Raw genomic sequence first — 8,009 nt, 5'->3', positions numbered from 1 at the left:
ATCCCTGTACAAAAAAAAAAAAAAAAAAAAAAAAAGGCCCTTGTGGATGATTTCTCCTAAGTGTTTCCACTCTGGTAGAGAGGATAGAAAAGTGACTCCAAGGAGGAGATTTTCAAAGGGACTTCTGGACCACCAGTTTCAGAGAAGATTAGTCTCTTGATGATGGGGTGAGAGGGACCTCAAGAGGATATGTTTCTTTATGGATATTTTTCCTCACTAAGATTCTGAAGCCACTCCACCTAAAACTGAGAGTATAGGACCTTTAACTATTTACTCCAAGTTCTCCCTGCCTTGGGCCCAGCCATGGTCCAGCGAAGCTAACAGACAACCAAGGGCCCCTCCAAGAAGGTGGTCAACTGCCTGTGGGGCCAGCAGGCTGCTAACCAAGTCCTCCCAGTTTCTGTACCACCTGCTCCCTTAAAGTTAGGTATGGCTCTGTGGTTTGTGTTGAGAAAGAAATTGTGACTGCAAATGCTTAGGGGTTGTTCTCGGAGAAGATTTAAATGCTCAAGTATAGTTTTTCTTCTTTTTAATTCTTTTGTAGTCATGGAAACACCTGGCACATCCTCCTTCAGCCAGAGCCCTTCAATCAGACACAATCTCTGGCTGATGGACCTGTGATGTGAGACAAACACTGGAATGTGCCTGTTTTCCTAAACTGCCGAGACACTTGTTTGTCTGTCTCTGCTTTCTTGATGGATACATAACTGCACCAGACACAGAAGGCCATCAATTCAATGATGCAGAAGGGAGGGCTCTTGAAGTCTCTGTTATTCAATACTAAATTCCACTCAAGTAATATTGTGAAATGCTATCTCTGGTTATTCCATATCCTTAGAGCTGCTCACCTTACCAAATACATCTCTGCACAAACATACATACTTGTAAATGCACACACTAAGAGCCTTGTTGAGTTCTTGTACAGAAATTTAGAAAACCAGGAGTTCACCATCTCAAAGATGGAGCAGTTTCCAGCTCTACTTGCAATATTCTTTTAATCCTTCCAAGGCCTAGCTCGCTCTTGGGTTTGTCTTTGGTGATTTTATCCAGAGGTTAAGCCTTGGGATAGCATGAGGTATAGCATGAGGTTATAGGACTATCCTCAGCTGTTTGCCTTGACTCACTTACTGTACTTGACTTTATAACAATGGCTATGGATGACCTGTTTAAACACAATGTTGTAACTCTATTACATAATATTTAAAGTAATTTGGTTTATCTATTCAGTGCATCTGAAGAAATGCTCATAGTTATAAACCCAAACCATAGAGGAAAAACAAACATGACTTATGAAGTATCAAACACAAAGTACCATAGTCCTGGATAGTTTTAATACCAAGAGGATTTTAGGTTAAATAACTCCTATACAGCATGAATAGAAACTCTATTAACCAGAATATTAAATTAAGAAAATTGCTCTCTTTTCCTTAAAAACTCCTCTGAAATTGAACTCAAATTCATGGCATTTTCACTATTTCCTGAAATTATATGGCTGGGGAAAGAAATTTGAAGATATGTGAAACCAAATTTCTTTTCACTGGAATAGGGTCCAGTGAAAGCCTCCTGCACACAAACCTCGAAGTTCCAACTCCGTTCCTGTTCATTATTTACATCTTATTGGAATGGAGTAATTATAATCTTAATGGGAAGATAAAACTGTAATACTTAGAAAAACTCAGACAAAATACAATACTACATGTTAACTATGAGTTAAAAATTACAATATTTCTTTCATAGGACTGTTATAAAAATTGAATTAGTTTATAAGTTCTCAATAAAATTACGGGAAAAAAAGAAAAAGGAAATTTAAAACTTAAAAAAAAAGTTTATGAGTTAAGCAATCTAGCACAGAGTCTAGCGTAAAGTTCCAATCACAGACCAGATTGGGATACTGAGACACACACTGCTGGTACTCTGGGAGCCCATGACATTAGAATTCATTTGCTCCAAGAACAATTTATAGGCTACTGTTAGCTCCAGTGAGGCAGCTGAGTCTCAGAGGATGAACTAACCTGTCCTAGAAGGTGCAGGGAAGACCGGAGGCCAAAATAATAGAGTCATAGTTAAAGCCTTTCAAATCACACAGCATAAAAACAGTTTACCTCTGGCCAGGTATGGTGGTACATCCCCGCAATCCCAGCATTTGGGAGGCTGAAACAGGAGAGCCAACTTGAGCCTATCGACAGCCTATACAATGAGTGAAACCCTGCCTTAAAGAAAAAATAACAGTTTACTCAGAGGGCAGATGTTCATTATAGGGATATGTACAGAAAGAAAAAAAAAAAACAGCAGTAATAGAGGAGTATCTCCTAAGAACAGACAGGATGAGAAAAAAACAGAGATATGTTCTGTATATGTCCCATATAAAAAACTTGATATATCTGTCTGGATACCTTACCAGAGCAAGCCATTTTTGCTGACTCTGCTCCTCTGTTTATGCTGCTGCTCCTAGAACTTCGTATTTATACCACATCCAGAGCCAACTCTGAGTTGGTTCTCAGACTCCATTTTGCTCTCAAGAGCATCTTGACTTGGCAGATTTTTCCCAGCTGTATTACATAATGGTTTCTAATCTTGGCCATAAATTAGAACTACCTGCAGAGCTTTGACAATATATTAATCCTAGACAAATTAAGTCAGAATCTCTGAGAACAAGGAATAGATTCAAATATCAACAATGTTAATTAACTCTCCATCAGCCTAAGGTGGAGACAGCTGAGATTTAGCAGCGCTCAACAGAGCCTTTGAGTCAGAGCAGACTTAGGGCCCTGTGAGGGATGCCTGACACTAGGCCTCCTCTGGAGGAAACACAGTTGTAATTTAAGAGCTCTGTAATGTGTAGCAAAGAATTGACCTTGCCCAAACAGAGGTTTGGCCTTTTCCTTCAGCTCCTGTAAGAAAACCTCTATGCCCTTGGAAATCCTGTCTGGTAACTGTGGCTTTGATTACATAATCTTATTGCATACAGTTATTGGCTGGATTTCCAGAGAAGATGGAGAATAGTCAACCGTGTGGGTGGTCAAATGCATCTATACGGTCAAGCCCCTAGAACAATCTCTGAACTCCAAGACTTGGTAGGCTTTCCCACTTGGCAGTACCACGCATGTCACACTCCAGTTCTAGGAACAATTAGCACTGTCTGCAAGTCTCCACTGGGAAAGATAATCAGGCACTCATGCTCTGAACTGTCCTGGACTGTATTTCCACATATCTCTCCTTTTGGCTGACTTTAATCCATCCCCTTTGCTGTAATAAACTGTAACAATGAGCATAATGGCTTTTCTGAGTTTTGTGAGTCCTTCCAATGAGTTCATGAATCTATGGGTGGTCTTTGGGACTTGGAACTTGCAGTTCATATCAAAAATTAGGATGATTACTGTAAACTAGGCCATTATTTTTCTGTTGTGGACCAGCATCTTTTTCTCCTGTAAGCCAAGAACTTCCTAATAAATTCACAAATTCTAGGGGTTCTCACCCCCTCAGCACACAAATATTCCCAGCTCTAGAAAATAATGCACCTCTCTCAAGGGCCCATTCTCTATTTCCTTTGCATGTGCACTTTAAATTTTAACTCATAAACCTCTTTTTTAAAAATTAGAGTGACCTTAGAAAACACCTGAATGTGACACATGGCCTACCATCTCACTCAGCTGGGATGCCTCCTCTGAGCAGCCAACACCCTGCCTTGCGGGCAGGTCCTGCAGCACCCTTTCCCACACTGCATGGCTTTGTGCCAACTTCTCCCTTCGCTGGGAATGTTTTTCCTCAGCTCCACCACCAACTCACTCCTCAGTTTCTTACAGAGAAGCAAAGTCTGCAACATAGATTACTGGTTAAGCTGCAGGAAGAGGCCATGGACGCATTTGACAAGGAGGGTGACGAATTCACTGAGAGTCAAAAGGCAATGGGGACAGAGCATCTACAGTGAGAATCTTTGTAAAAATGAGGATCTGCTTGCAATCAAAGTAGGAGAAACACATGAGACTTCCAAAGAAGAATTGACAGTTTTCTCTACATACCATCAATAGGCTTAATGTTTAAGAAGACGGCACAGGTTGTATTTCTCTTTCATGTGTTTTTGATGTCCATGACTGTTCTGAGGAACATGAACCAGCAACAACAGATTCAACAGAAAAATGATCTGTTTACAGATTGTGCGTTTCTGCAGGCAGGGACTTTTATGTCTGTGTCCCTGGCACACAGCACAGGCCTGGCTTGTGTTTGTTAAATAAATGAATGCCCTACGAATAGAAGACAAGCCTCAAGGAAAGACAGTCTCCGTTCTGACGTGATGGTAGAATTATGACCCCGCTGAAACTGGCTAGGAAAAGGGCCTGGAAGATATGTCAGTGGTCCCCAGTCTTCAGTCCTCAGTCCTGTACTAGCCAGTGATTAAGTTGTCCTTGATTTCTCTGGAAAAAAACAAAAATTTAAAACACATACATATATAGTGAACCAATTCCACATTCTTACATTATCATTTACATTATCTTTATCCTTGTAAAATACCCATTTGCTCAATGTGATAAGAATAGTGATTAGTGCTCAAGTTCTCACTTGAGAATTAGACAATGAAGAGAGGACAAGGAGAAAGCTAGGAAACATGACAGGGACAAAGCAATACATTTATATGCACAAGATGGGTAAGGCAATGATCCTAAGAATCTTCAGCATGTTTTTAAAACTAGCCATTAATTGGTAGGATTCTCACCCTGACTAACTATATATGCTGATACCTGCGAACTAGGCAACAGTACTGAAGGTAGCAATGTGTAATGGTAGGGTCATGCTTGGAATGCCTGTCATTCTGGTCTTCTAAATACATGCTGCTTGTCATGCCATACCAATTACTGCCATACTGTCTCTCAAGTAAATGTTAAAAAAAAGAAAGGGGTAATAAATGAAAACAAAAGACAAGAAAAAAAAGTCATAGGACTGTCCTGCTACAAGGCTGTATATGGGTTAGATTTCTAAATTTCTGTGTTAAAATATGTAACTTTTTATTCCTATTCTTTAAAATTGCTTTTTTTATTTTTTTCTTCATATTCCATAGGGACTTAAAGTTTAACATATCAATACTTGATGGAAAATACCTCTCCCATGTTATGCCTAAAATGTTTGATATTCAGACAGATAGTGAGGTTATGCTCAACTGCCTATGTTGTAGGGTAATAATAATAAGTTTCTCTTCTGGAGGGCTAATAACCTAAGTTTGCAGACCAAAAATTAGAGAAAAAAAAAAAGGGCTGCAAGGTCAGCCAACATTTTGGCCATAGCCTTTCAAGGTCAGTGAAGACTCAGGACATAGGAGATCCTGTACTGAAATACCATGTAACTCAGTTGTGTCCCAAATTTCCTGATCAAGGAGATTATGGGGCCACAAAGGTAAATGATCAGCAATGTAGAGTATGCCTAAGGAGAGTCACCTGAAGAGAAAACATTCTCTCGGGCTTTCACAAAGGGCAAACTGGTCAAGCAATAGCTGTGACTCATCCACATGGCTGACACTGACAAAGGATATACAAACTGTGGTATGGGGTTTCAGGATAAATCCTGAGGGGAATTGACTGACCTTATCAGATACAAAAGTTACATTTCTTGTTATAGAAGTCTTGCTTTATCTTGGTCTTAACCATCCAGCAGAAAAATATAAAAACGAGGTATAAAAAGTAAAACCATATTAATATGCTGAGCTGCAAAAGGCTCAGGTCAACAACTTCTGACATTGCCAGTCCTGCGGATGACCCACTACTATTATGGACTACTGGACTATACTGGAATGTTTTGCTGAATTCACGCACCTACAATATTTAAATAACAATGGAATGTCCTTCTTTGACAAAACTATCCTAAAAAGGCGGATACAAATGAATGACCATTTTGTATCTGTATACTCAAAATAGTTGGGATAGATATACAGTCACATTCTCTTAATTCAACGAATAGATTTATCCTAATAGTATTTGTGGACAGGATATCATGTCTGCATCTGGTACAATGAATAACCACTAAGACAACAATATGCAATATATTAATTATTGAAACTGTACTAGTAATCAGTTTTGAAACTGTTTGCTATTTGTTTCTCAATAAAAGTATTTTTAAAAAAGAATAGTGATTATCTTATTTTATTAATATGTTTACTTGTACAAAAAGAAAATTCACAACACTATGATAATTTCCAAAAGTGAGGGGAATTACCAATGTGTGAAATTTTAAAACTTGAGTATCATAAGTGGAAGTAATTGTGAAGGGTTAACATAAATGTAATGTGATGAGTTAATGTAAAACTAAATATAACAAATTATTCTATTCAACTTTCTGGACCCTGCTTCCTTGTAAGACTGCAAGGAGGCTTGGTGTACCATCGATAAATCATCATTCAACCCAGAAAACAATGCTCCCAGAAAGAAATGTATGCTAAGTAACGGTCACGCTGTCCCTAAAGGTACTGTTCTATGTTAAGTGACAAATTTGATTGTCAAATAGGATGTGGTTTCTACCTTTAAAAATCTCTGTAATTCTAAGGCTCCTGGCCATTTGTCCTCTCCTGCATGAGTAAGGTCAAGCAGTCCTGGGCCTGACAATAAAAGACTCATATTTAAATTTTAATTTTGGATTCTGGTCTGGTTTCTATGGTAAGAACCCATAACAGGAATATAAAGTAAAACAGTGATGACCAAAAAGGCTAAGGAAGGGGTAAAAGGCAGAGAGAGGATGGGTAGCAGTGCAAAACGAAGAGAGGAAGAATAAGTTTTTAGTGTTCTATAGCATGGTACACTGACTAGAGTTTATGACAATTCATTGTACATTTACAAATTTCCAGAAGGTTTTGCATACTCCCAACATTAAGAACTAACAAGTGTTGGACACAGTAGAAGCACAGATGGCCCAGCCTTGACCTTGACATATCGTCATGTGTGCTATGGCATGACACTTTAGCACATAAACATGCACCATTGTTAGTTATCAATTAAAAATGTTAAATATTTTCTATAGGAAGTCTGGGCACGTCCAGCAAATGCTGTGGGTGCCTAGGAAGAGGAGGGAAGCATGGGTAGGGGAAGACATCATGCGATCCCAGCAGGAGGGGGCTGGGCAGCCAGTGACGACTCACAGTGAAGAGCAGGGGCACCAGCAAGCCTCAGCAGGGCCACTTGGAGTCGATACCTGCCTGCCTGTACTTCTCATTTGGAGGGGTCTTTGACATGGAGAGAGGCTGTTTGTAAAACAGAGAGATTCTAAGATACTGTGGGATTTTGCATCACTGTAAATGACCTGTTAGGAAAAATGTTTCTTGGCCCGGCCAGATAGCTCAGCAGATTAAAGTGCCTGCTTAGGCAGACATGGGGACCAGGGTTCGATCCCCAGCATGCCATTCCAACCCTGCCGCAGGGCTCACTGAGATAGTGATTAAGACTGGGCGTTGGCGCACGCCTATAATCCCAGCATTTGGGAGGCTGAAAACAGGAGGATCACTACAAGTAAGATCTGTGTAGTGTGACCCTGTACTAAATACATTTAAAAAACAATTCTAGAAAAATGTTTCTTCCCTTTATCAAAATTACCTTTTGATACATTAGTTAGCACACATACAACTACAAGAGAGAGTTTTGTATCATTAAATTTTCATAAAATAAAGTTTTCCAGGATTTTTAATGAGCAATAAGTCAAATCTCATAAAATAAACAAGTTAATTACAAAAAGTATATTTATTGTAATTGAATGAATTTAAGACTCTCAGAATACAACCACCAGCAAGCTTTAAATTAATATAAATTTTAATTATTTGATTTTAAAACTCCAGTTGTTTCTCAAATAGCTATTTAATTTTCATTTACCGCATTTATTTATTTATTTATTTATTCATTTATTTACTTATTTTTGCATCTTAGGGAAGGGCCTACAGGATATTCAGGGTCTTACTACTCATACTGATCCACCTGTTTACAGCCTCCCAAGAGCTGGGATTAGAGGCACGCGCCACCACGCCCAGTCTCAATTGCCCT

At 39.1% G+C, this 8,009-nt stretch overlaps 1 long non-coding RNA gene across 1 annotated transcript in view; it reads right to left on the bottom strand.

Annotated features, from left to right (window-relative positions):
- Positions 1-4,025: 4,025 nt before the first annotated feature.
- LOC111816035 overlaps positions 4,026-8,009 on the bottom strand; it is an 11,496-nt gene continuing 7,512 nt past the window's right edge. Inside the window, exon 3 of the long non-coding RNA XR_002820577.1 lies at positions 4,026-4,412. This is a non-coding gene — a long non-coding RNA (uncharacterized LOC111816035). The remainder of the gene's footprint in view (positions 4,413-8,009) is intronic.

The sequence above is a fragment of the Octodon degus genome, unplaced genomic scaffold (assembly GCF_000260255.1).
Source record: "Octodon degus isolate 3935 unplaced genomic scaffold, OctDeg1.0 scaffold00025, whole genome shotgun sequence".
NCBI lineage: Eukaryota > Metazoa > Chordata > Mammalia > Rodentia > Octodontidae > Octodon > Octodon degus.
This window is presented reverse-complemented; position numbering and strand designations above follow the sequence as displayed.